Source organism: Papio anubis, chromosome 10 (genome assembly GCF_008728515.1).
Source record: "Papio anubis isolate 15944 chromosome 10, Panubis1.0, whole genome shotgun sequence".
NCBI classification, from domain to species: Eukaryota; Metazoa; Chordata; class Mammalia; order Primates; family Cercopithecidae; genus Papio; species Papio anubis.
In genome coordinates this window covers 2,080,638-2,088,979 of record NC_044985.1, presented here as the reverse complement: position 1 = coordinate 2,088,979, position 8,342 = coordinate 2,080,638, and the positions used below count along the sequence as shown (strand labels likewise).

The 8,342-nt window shown below is 45.0% G+C and overlaps 1 long non-coding RNA gene across 1 annotated transcript; it reads left to right on the top strand.

The window, feature by feature from the left end:
• The first annotated feature begins 498 nt into the window (after positions 1-498).
• On the top strand, positions 499-7,989 carry LOC108581775. The gene is made up of 3 exons (XR_001894555.3): positions 499-704; positions 4,444-4,534; positions 6,984-7,989. It is a non-coding gene; the product is annotated as an uncharacterized LOC108581775 (long non-coding RNA).
• The last annotated feature ends 353 nt before the right edge of the window (positions 7,990-8,342 follow it).

Below are 8,342 nucleotides of genomic sequence, written 5' to 3'. Positions count from 1 at the left end.
ACTTCGTATTGCTGAGTAGCATTCCACTGGATGGATGTACACTCCATCCAGAGTGTGTATCCAGAGTATCCAGAGGTGTTTTTTTGTTTTGTTTTTTTTTTTTTTGAGACAGGGTGTCACTCTGTTGCTCAGGCTGGAGTGCAGTGGTACGATCTTTAGGTAGGCTCACTGCAGCCTCTACCTTCAGGCTCAAGGGATCCTCCCACTCCAGCCTCCTGAGTAGCTGGGACCACAGGGGCATGCCACTGTTACAGGTAATTAGACAGGCACGGGTGGGGCAGGAGAGGACTCTTCCCCCACCCGCTAGAAATGTCAGGTGATGGTTTGACAATATTCACATTGCCTTTCTCAAAATGGTAATTCGGCAGCCGGCACCAAAACGAGACAAGCTCCTGCTGATCCACAGCTGTTAACATTAAAGTGTGAATTGAATGCAGGCAGGTGGGAGAAGCACAAAGGGCTTCCAATGAAGTCTCAGGGATTGGGCGAGTGCGCCTGGGCATGCGCATTAAGAGACAAGATGGCTGAGTGTGATTTTCCAGGGGCCCTCCGCCAGAAAAGGGAAGAAAGCCTCAGAGGGACACGCATGCAACTTGCTACTAAACCCACTGTGCGTGCTCGCCTCCCACGGGTGAGGAGGGCACTGCAGGCGGGCAGCCCGCCCTGAGGGAAGAATCATGGGAAAGGAGCGCAGGATGCTGGAGGTGGGTCAGCCTGTAAAGTCCCAGGTGCAAGGTTCAGCACTGCACTTGTTCTTCAAGCTGCCTGCCTGGGCCCCTTCCAAGTGCACCTTCCTTTCTCTCCTGTTCTAAAGCCTTTTCAATAAGCTTCCACTCCTGCTCTGAAACTTGCCTCGGTCTCTTTTTCTGCCTTATGCCCCTCAGTTGAATTCTTTCTTCTGAGGAGGCAAGAATTGAGGTTGCTGCAGACCCGTCAGGATTCGCCACTGGTAACTCAGCTGCCGGTCACCGGTAACACCACCACACCTGGCTAATTTTTGGTCTTTTTTTTGTAGAGTTGGGGTTTTGCATGTTGCCCAGGCTGGTTTCCAATCCCTGAGCTCAAGCGATCCTCCCGCCTCGGCCTCCCAAAGTGCTGGATTACAGGCAGGAGCTACTGTGCCTAGCCTTATCCAGAGAGTTTTAAACCATTCACCCACTGAAGGAAATTTTGGTTTGTTTTTTTTTTTTTGGCTTCTGAATATTATTGTTGACAAAGAAAGTCGAACTCTGTAAAGTATTTGAAGACATTTATTCTGAGCCGAATGTGAGTGACCATGGTCTGCAGCACAGCTGCAGGAGATCCTGAGAACATGGTCAGGCTACAGGTTGGTTTTATACGTTTTAGGGAGACTTAAGACATCAATCAGTACGTGTAAGATGTACATTGGTTGGGAAAGACGGGACAACTGGAAGTGGAGGTGGGTGGGATGGGGTGGGGTTCTAGGTCATAGGTTGATTGAAGGATTTTCTGATTGGCAATTGGTTGAGAGTTTATCTAAAGCCTTGGAATCAGTAGAAGGGAGTGACCATCCCACTTCCATGATGGCCTGAGCTAGTGTTTCAGGTTTATTTTAGAAAGCCCTTGGCTGAGAGGAGGGGTCCATTCAGTTGGTTGAGGGGCTTAGAATTTTATTTTTGGTTTACATTATGAATAAGTTTGGAAGAACATTTGTGCACAGGTTTTTTGTTTGTTTGTTTGAGACAGGTTCTGGCTCTGTGGCCCAGGCTGGAGCACAAAGGCACGATCACAACTCACTGCAACCTCCGCCTCCCGGGCTCAAGCAATCCTCCCACCTCAGCCTCCTAAGAGCTGGGATTACAGGTGTGTGCCACCGTGCCTGGCTAAGGTTTTTTTTTTTTTTTTGTATTTTTAGTAGAGATGGGGTTTCACCATGTTGACCAGGCTGGTCTCAAACTCCTGAGCTCAAAGCGATCTGCCTGCCTCAGCCTCCCAAAGTGTTGGGATTACAGGTGTGAGCCAGCACACCTGGCCCTGTGCACAGGTTTTTGTGTGAGCATGAGTTTTCATTTCTTTAGGATAAATGTCCAAGAGTGTTAGTGCTGGTTGTTTTATAGGTACATGTGTAGTTTATAATGTAAATCAAAAATAATATTCTAAGGCCCCCAATCATCGAATAGACTTCCTCCTCAGCCAGAGTACTCTAAAATTTAATCTGAGAGACTGGTCAGGTCATGATAGGAAGTGGGGGTCAGACATGCTTCATTATACGTCTCTGGCATTCACATCAACACAGACCTTAAGTCTGATGAGAAACATTTACAATGTATTCTCTCTGAAGCCTGTTACCTAGAGACCTCATCTGTGCGATAACACCTTGGTCTCCACAACTCCTTATCTCAACCCAGGCATTCTTTTCTATTGATAACTCTTTCACCCAATTGCTAATTAGAAAAATTTTAAATTTACCTATAACCTGCAATTCCACTCTCACACTTCAATTTGTCCTGCCTTTCTGGATCGAACCAATGTTATTTCCTAAATGTATTTGATTGAAATTTCATGTCTCCCTAAAATGTATAAAACCAACCTATATCCCGACTCCCTTAGGCAATATGTTCAGGACCTCCTGAGGCCCGTGTCATGGGCCATGGTCACTCATATTTGGCTCAGAATAAATCTCTTCAAATATTTTACAGTTTGACTCTTTGTCGACAATAAGAAACCATTGAATTATTTTGCAGACTGGCTATACCATTTTCCAGTCCAGTTTATTTGCTTCTGTGCCAGCATTTGGTATTATCCCGATTTTTTATTTGAACATTCTAATAAATGTGTAGTGACATTTTATTCTGGTCTCCATTTGCATTTTTCTTTCTTTCTTTGTTTTTTGAGAAGAATTTCACTCTGTCACCCAGGCTGGAGTGCAGTGACTCGATCTCGGCTCACTGCAACCTCTGCCTCCCAGGTTCAAGCGATTCTCCTGCCTCAGCCTCCCGAGTAGCTGGGATTACAGGTATGCACCACCGTGCCTGGCTACTTTTTGTATTTTTAGTAGAGACTGGGTTTCACCATGTTGGCCAGGCTGGTCTTGAATTCCTGACCTCAGGTGATCTGCCCGCCTCTGTCTCCCAAAGTGCTGGGATTACAGGCAGGAGCCACCGCGCTTGGCCCGTTTGCATTTTTCTAATGGCCGATGGTGTTGAACATCTTTTCATCATGTGCTTATTTTCCATCTCTGTCTCCCAGACTAGCCCATTTTCTGTTGCTTTAACAGTGTAGGGGAACCCAGGGGAAACATCCCCTTTGCCCTCTGAAGGTTTGCTGAACAATCACTGACATGAGGCAGATTAATGGGAGAAAAGGCACACACATTTAGGAGAAAAGGCATACACATTGGTGTATCCATGGGAGCCTTCAGAACGAAGACTCCACCTCCCAATAAGGTATAGAAGCTTCCATACCATCTTGCAGTTATAATAAGAAAGGGAGCAGGCTGGGCGCGGTGGCTCAAGCCTGTAATCCCAGCACTTTGGGAGGCCGAGACGGGCGGATCACGAGGTCAGGAGATTGAGACCATCCTGGCTAACACGGTGAAACCCCGTCTCTACTAAAAAATACAAAAAACTAGCCGGGCGAAGTGGCGGGCGCCTGTAGTCCCAGCCACTCGGGAGGCTGAGGCAGGAGAATGGCGTAAACCCAGGAGGCGGAGGTTGCAGTGAGCTGAGATCCGGCCACTGCACTCCAGCCTGGGTGACAGAGCGAGACTCCGTCTCAAAAAAAAAAAAAAAAAAAAAAAAAAAAAGAGGGGGCTTGGATCTTGGCAAAAACAGGTCCTGGGAGGGAGAAAGGAAGCGGCCTGGCTGGCAGAGGTGGGCTTGTTATGCAGATGAAGCCTTACAGGTAGCAGAACTCAGAGAGAATAGATGGTAAATGGCTCTATTCAGACCTTTAAAAGTGTCAGAGTGCGTTAATCTCTCTGCGATCCAGGAAAGGGCTAGAAAGGGAAGGCCTGGCATTTAGGAAGATTTTCTTTTCTTTCCTTTTCTTTTGAGATAGAGTTTCGCTCTTGTTGCCCAGGCTGGAGTGCAGTGGCGCAAACTCGGCTCACTGCAACCTCTGCCTCCTGGGTTTAAGCGATTCTCCTATCTCAGGAGTAGCTGAGATTACAGGTGCATGCCACCACGTCTGGCTAATTTTAGTATTTTTAGTAGAGACGGGATTTTATCATATTGGTCAGGCTGGTCTCGAACTCCTGACCTCAGGTGATCCGCCCACCTCGGCCTCCCAAAGTGCTGGGATTACAGGCGTGAGTCACTGCACCTGGCCTTAGGGAGATTTTCTACAGATGCAAGAGTTGCCCCCAAAAGACAGTTTTGCAAGGCTACCTCAGCCTGCTGGCCCTGAGGCAGCCATTTCAAAATACGTCAAACAAATACATCTAATATATCTGGGGTAAAATATTTTGATTTCCTTCTACAGAATCCCTGAAACTGGGTAATTTATGAAGAAAAGGAACTTGTATCTTACGTTTATGGAGACTGAGAAGTCCAAGTTGGAGGGGTTGCATTTGGTAAGACTCTTCTGGCTGGTGGGGGAGTTTTGTGTCTTAGTTTATAAGATATTGGCTCATAGTTTTATTTTTATTTATTTATGTTTTGGTACTGTCTTTGTCTGTTCATGATTTCGGGGTTTCATAAAATGAGTTTGGAAGTGTCCCCAACTCTTCTGTTTTCTGGAAGAAATCGTATAAAATTGGTGTTAATTCTTTAAATGTTTTGGAGAACACTCTAGTGAACCTATCTAACTATCTGGGCATGGAGACTGTTTTTTTTTTTTTTTTTGGACAAGATTTTGCTCTGTCACCCAGGCTTGAGTGCTGTGGAATGATCTTGGCTCACTGCAGCCTTGACCGCCTGGGTTCAAGTGATCCTCCCTCCTCAGCCTCCCGAGTAGTTGGGACTACAGGCACATGCCATCATGTGCAGCTAAGTTTTGTATTTTTTATAGAGATGGGGTTTTGCCATGTTGCCTAGGCTGGTCTTGGACTCTTGGGCTCAAGTGATCCACCTGCCTTGACCTTCCAAAGTGCTGGGATTATGAGCATAAGCTCATGGTGCCTGGCCCCCTTTTCAATTTCATTGAATTCTGCTTTTTTTTTTTTTTTTTTTAACTTTTGAGACAGAGTCTCTCTTTGTCACTGAGGCTGGAGTACAGTGGCGTTATCTTGGCTCTGCCTTGGCCTCCCAAAGTGCTGGGTTTACAGGCGGGAGCCACCATGTCCCCGCCTCTGCTCTTATTCTTATTTCCTTCTTTCTTCTTGCTTTGAGATTATTTTGCTCTTCTTCTCCTGGTTTCTTGAGGTCAGAGCTTAGATTATTGATATAAATCTTATCATGCTTTCTAATGTAAGCATTTAATGCTATAACTTTTCTTCTCAGCTGGGCGCAGTGGTTCATGCCTGTAATCCCAGCACTTTGGGAGGCTGAGGCAGGCGGATTGCCTGGGCTCAGGAGTTTGAAACCAGAGTGGGCAATATTCTCTACTAAAAATACAAAAAATTAGCTGGGCGTGGTGGTTGGAGCCTGTAGTCCTAGCTACTCAGGAGGCTGAGGCAGGAGAATCACTTGAACCCAACAGGTGGAGGTTGCAGTGAGCCGAGATCACGCCACTGCACTCCAGCCTGGGCGATAGAGTGAGACTCCATCTAAAAAATAAAAATAAAAATTTCTTCTCAGCAGTGCTTTAGAGGTATCCCACCAATTTTGACATGTTGTATTTTCATTTGAATTTAGCTCTATATACTTTTTTTTTTTTTTTTTTCGAGACAGAGTCTTGCTCTGTCACCCAGGCTGGAGTGCAATGGCATGATCTTGGCTCACTGCAATCTTTGCCTCCTGGGTTGAAGTGATTCTCCTACCTCAGCCTCCTGAGTAGCTGGGATTACAGGGGCTGCCACCATGCCCAGCTAATTTTTGTATTTTTAGTAGAGACAGGGTTTCACCATGTTGGCCAGGCTGGTCTCCAACTCCTGACCTCAGGTGATCCACCTGCCTTGGCCTCCCAAAGTGTTGGGGTTACAGGTGTGAGCTACCGCGCCTGGCTATGTATGTTTTACTTTATTTAAGGCTTTGTTTTTTACTCATGAATTATTTAGAAGTGTGTTGGTTAATTCCCAAGCATTTGGAGATTTTTCCTGTTGTCTTTCTGTTATTGATTTCTAGTTTAAGTCCATTATGGTCAAGGAATATACTCTACATGATTTTAATTATTTTAAGTTTGTTAAGGTTTGCTTTATGACCCAAGATATGGTCTGTCTTGATTCATATTATATAGGCACTTGAAAAGACTGCATTCTGCTGTTGTTGGCTATAGGCTGTTTGATAAACATCAATTAAATCCTGTTTGATAGTGTTGCTCAGTTCTTCCATGTCTGATATTGTTTGGATGTTTGTCCCCACCAAATCTCATGCTGAAATGTAATTTCCAATGTTGGAAGTGGGGTCTGGTGGGAGGTGAATTGGATCATGGGAGCAGATCCCTCATGAATGGTTTAGCACAATCCCCTTGGTGATGAGTGAGTTCTCAGTTCACATGAAATCTAGTTATTTAAAAGTTTGTGGCATTGGCTGGACATGGTGGTTCATGCCTATATTCCCAGCACTTTGGGAGGCTGAGGCAGGAGGATCACTTGAGCTCAGGAGTTTGAGACCCAGCCTGGGCAACATGCTGAGACCTCGTCTCCACTAGAAATCGAAAACATTTGCTGGGCGTGGTGGCATGCGCTTATAGTCCCAGCCACTTGGGAGGCAAAGGTGGGAGAATTACTTGAGCCCAGGAGGTAGAGGCTGCAGTGATCTGTGACCACGCCAATGCACTCCAGCCTAGGCAACAGAATGAGACCCTGTCTCAAAAAAAAAAAAAAAAAAAAGAAAAAGAAAAAAGCCTATGTGTCATCTCCCTCCTCTCTCTCTTGCTCCTCCTCTCTCACTGGCTCCTCCTTTGCCTTCGGCCATGATTAGAAGCCTCCTAAGGCCCTTACCACAAGTAGATGCTGGCACCATGTTTCCTGTACAGCCTGCAGAACTGTGAGCCAATTAAACCTTTTTTCTTTATAAATTACATAGTCTCAGCTATTTCTTTACAGCAATACAAAAATGGCCTAATAAATGTCCTTACTGATTTTCTATCTAATTTCTATGTATTTCCAACTGCAACTGTGGATTTGTCTACTTCTCCTTTCAGCTCAGTTTTTGCTTCATGTATTTTGGGGCTCTGTTGTTTGGTGCATATATATTTGGGATTGTTATCTTCCTGGTGGATTGATTCTTTTATCATTATACAATATCTCTTTTTTTCTAGTAATTTTTTTTCTGAAGTCTACTTTATGTGATATTAAGATAGTGACTCCTGATTTTTAAAAAATCAATGTTTGTTTGCTATTGTGATTTGAATGTCTCCTTCAAAACTGATGTTGAAATGTAATTCCCAATGTGGCAGTATTGAGTGGTGGGACCGTTCAGAGGTGACTGGCTCATGAGGCCTCTGCCCTAGTGAATGGATCAATGGGTTAATGGATTAACGGGTTATCATGGGAGGGAAACTGGTGGCTTTACAGGAAGAGGTGGAGAAACCTAAGCAAGCACATTCGCACTTCAGCCCCTCACCTTGTGATATACTGCATTGCCTTGGGGCTCTCTAGAGTGTCCCCACCAGCCAGAACATTCTCACCAGATGAGTCCTCTTGACCTTGGGCTTCCCAGCCTCCAGAGCTATAAGAAATAAGTTTTATTTCTTATAAATTAGTCGGTTTTAGATATCCCATTATAAGCAACAGAAAATGAACCAAGACGCATATATCTTTTTTCATCCTTTTTCAACCTACCTATGTTGTTATGTTTGAAGTCAGTGTTCTGTAGATAGCACATAGTTGGTTTGTGTTTTAAAAATCCCCTTTGCCAATCTGTCTTAATTGGTGTATTTAAACTATTTACACTTAAAAAAATTACTAATATGATTTTTTTTTTTTTTTTTGAGACAGAGTCTTGTTCTGTCGCCTAGGCTGGAGTGCAGTGGTACAATCTCGGCTCACTGCAACCTCCACCTCCCAGGTTCAGGCAGTTCTCTTGCCTCAGCCTCCCGAGTAGCTGAGATTATAGGTGTGCACCACCACACCAAGTTAATTTTTGTATTTTTAGTAGAGAAAGGGGTTTCACCATGTTGGCCAGGGTGGTCTCGAACTCCTGACCTCAGGTGATTCACCTGCCTTGGCCTCCCAAAGTGCTGAAATTCCAGCTACTTGGGAGGCTGAGGCATGATAATCGCTTGAACCCAGGATACAGAGGTTGCAGTGAGCCGAGATCATGCCACTGCACTCCAGC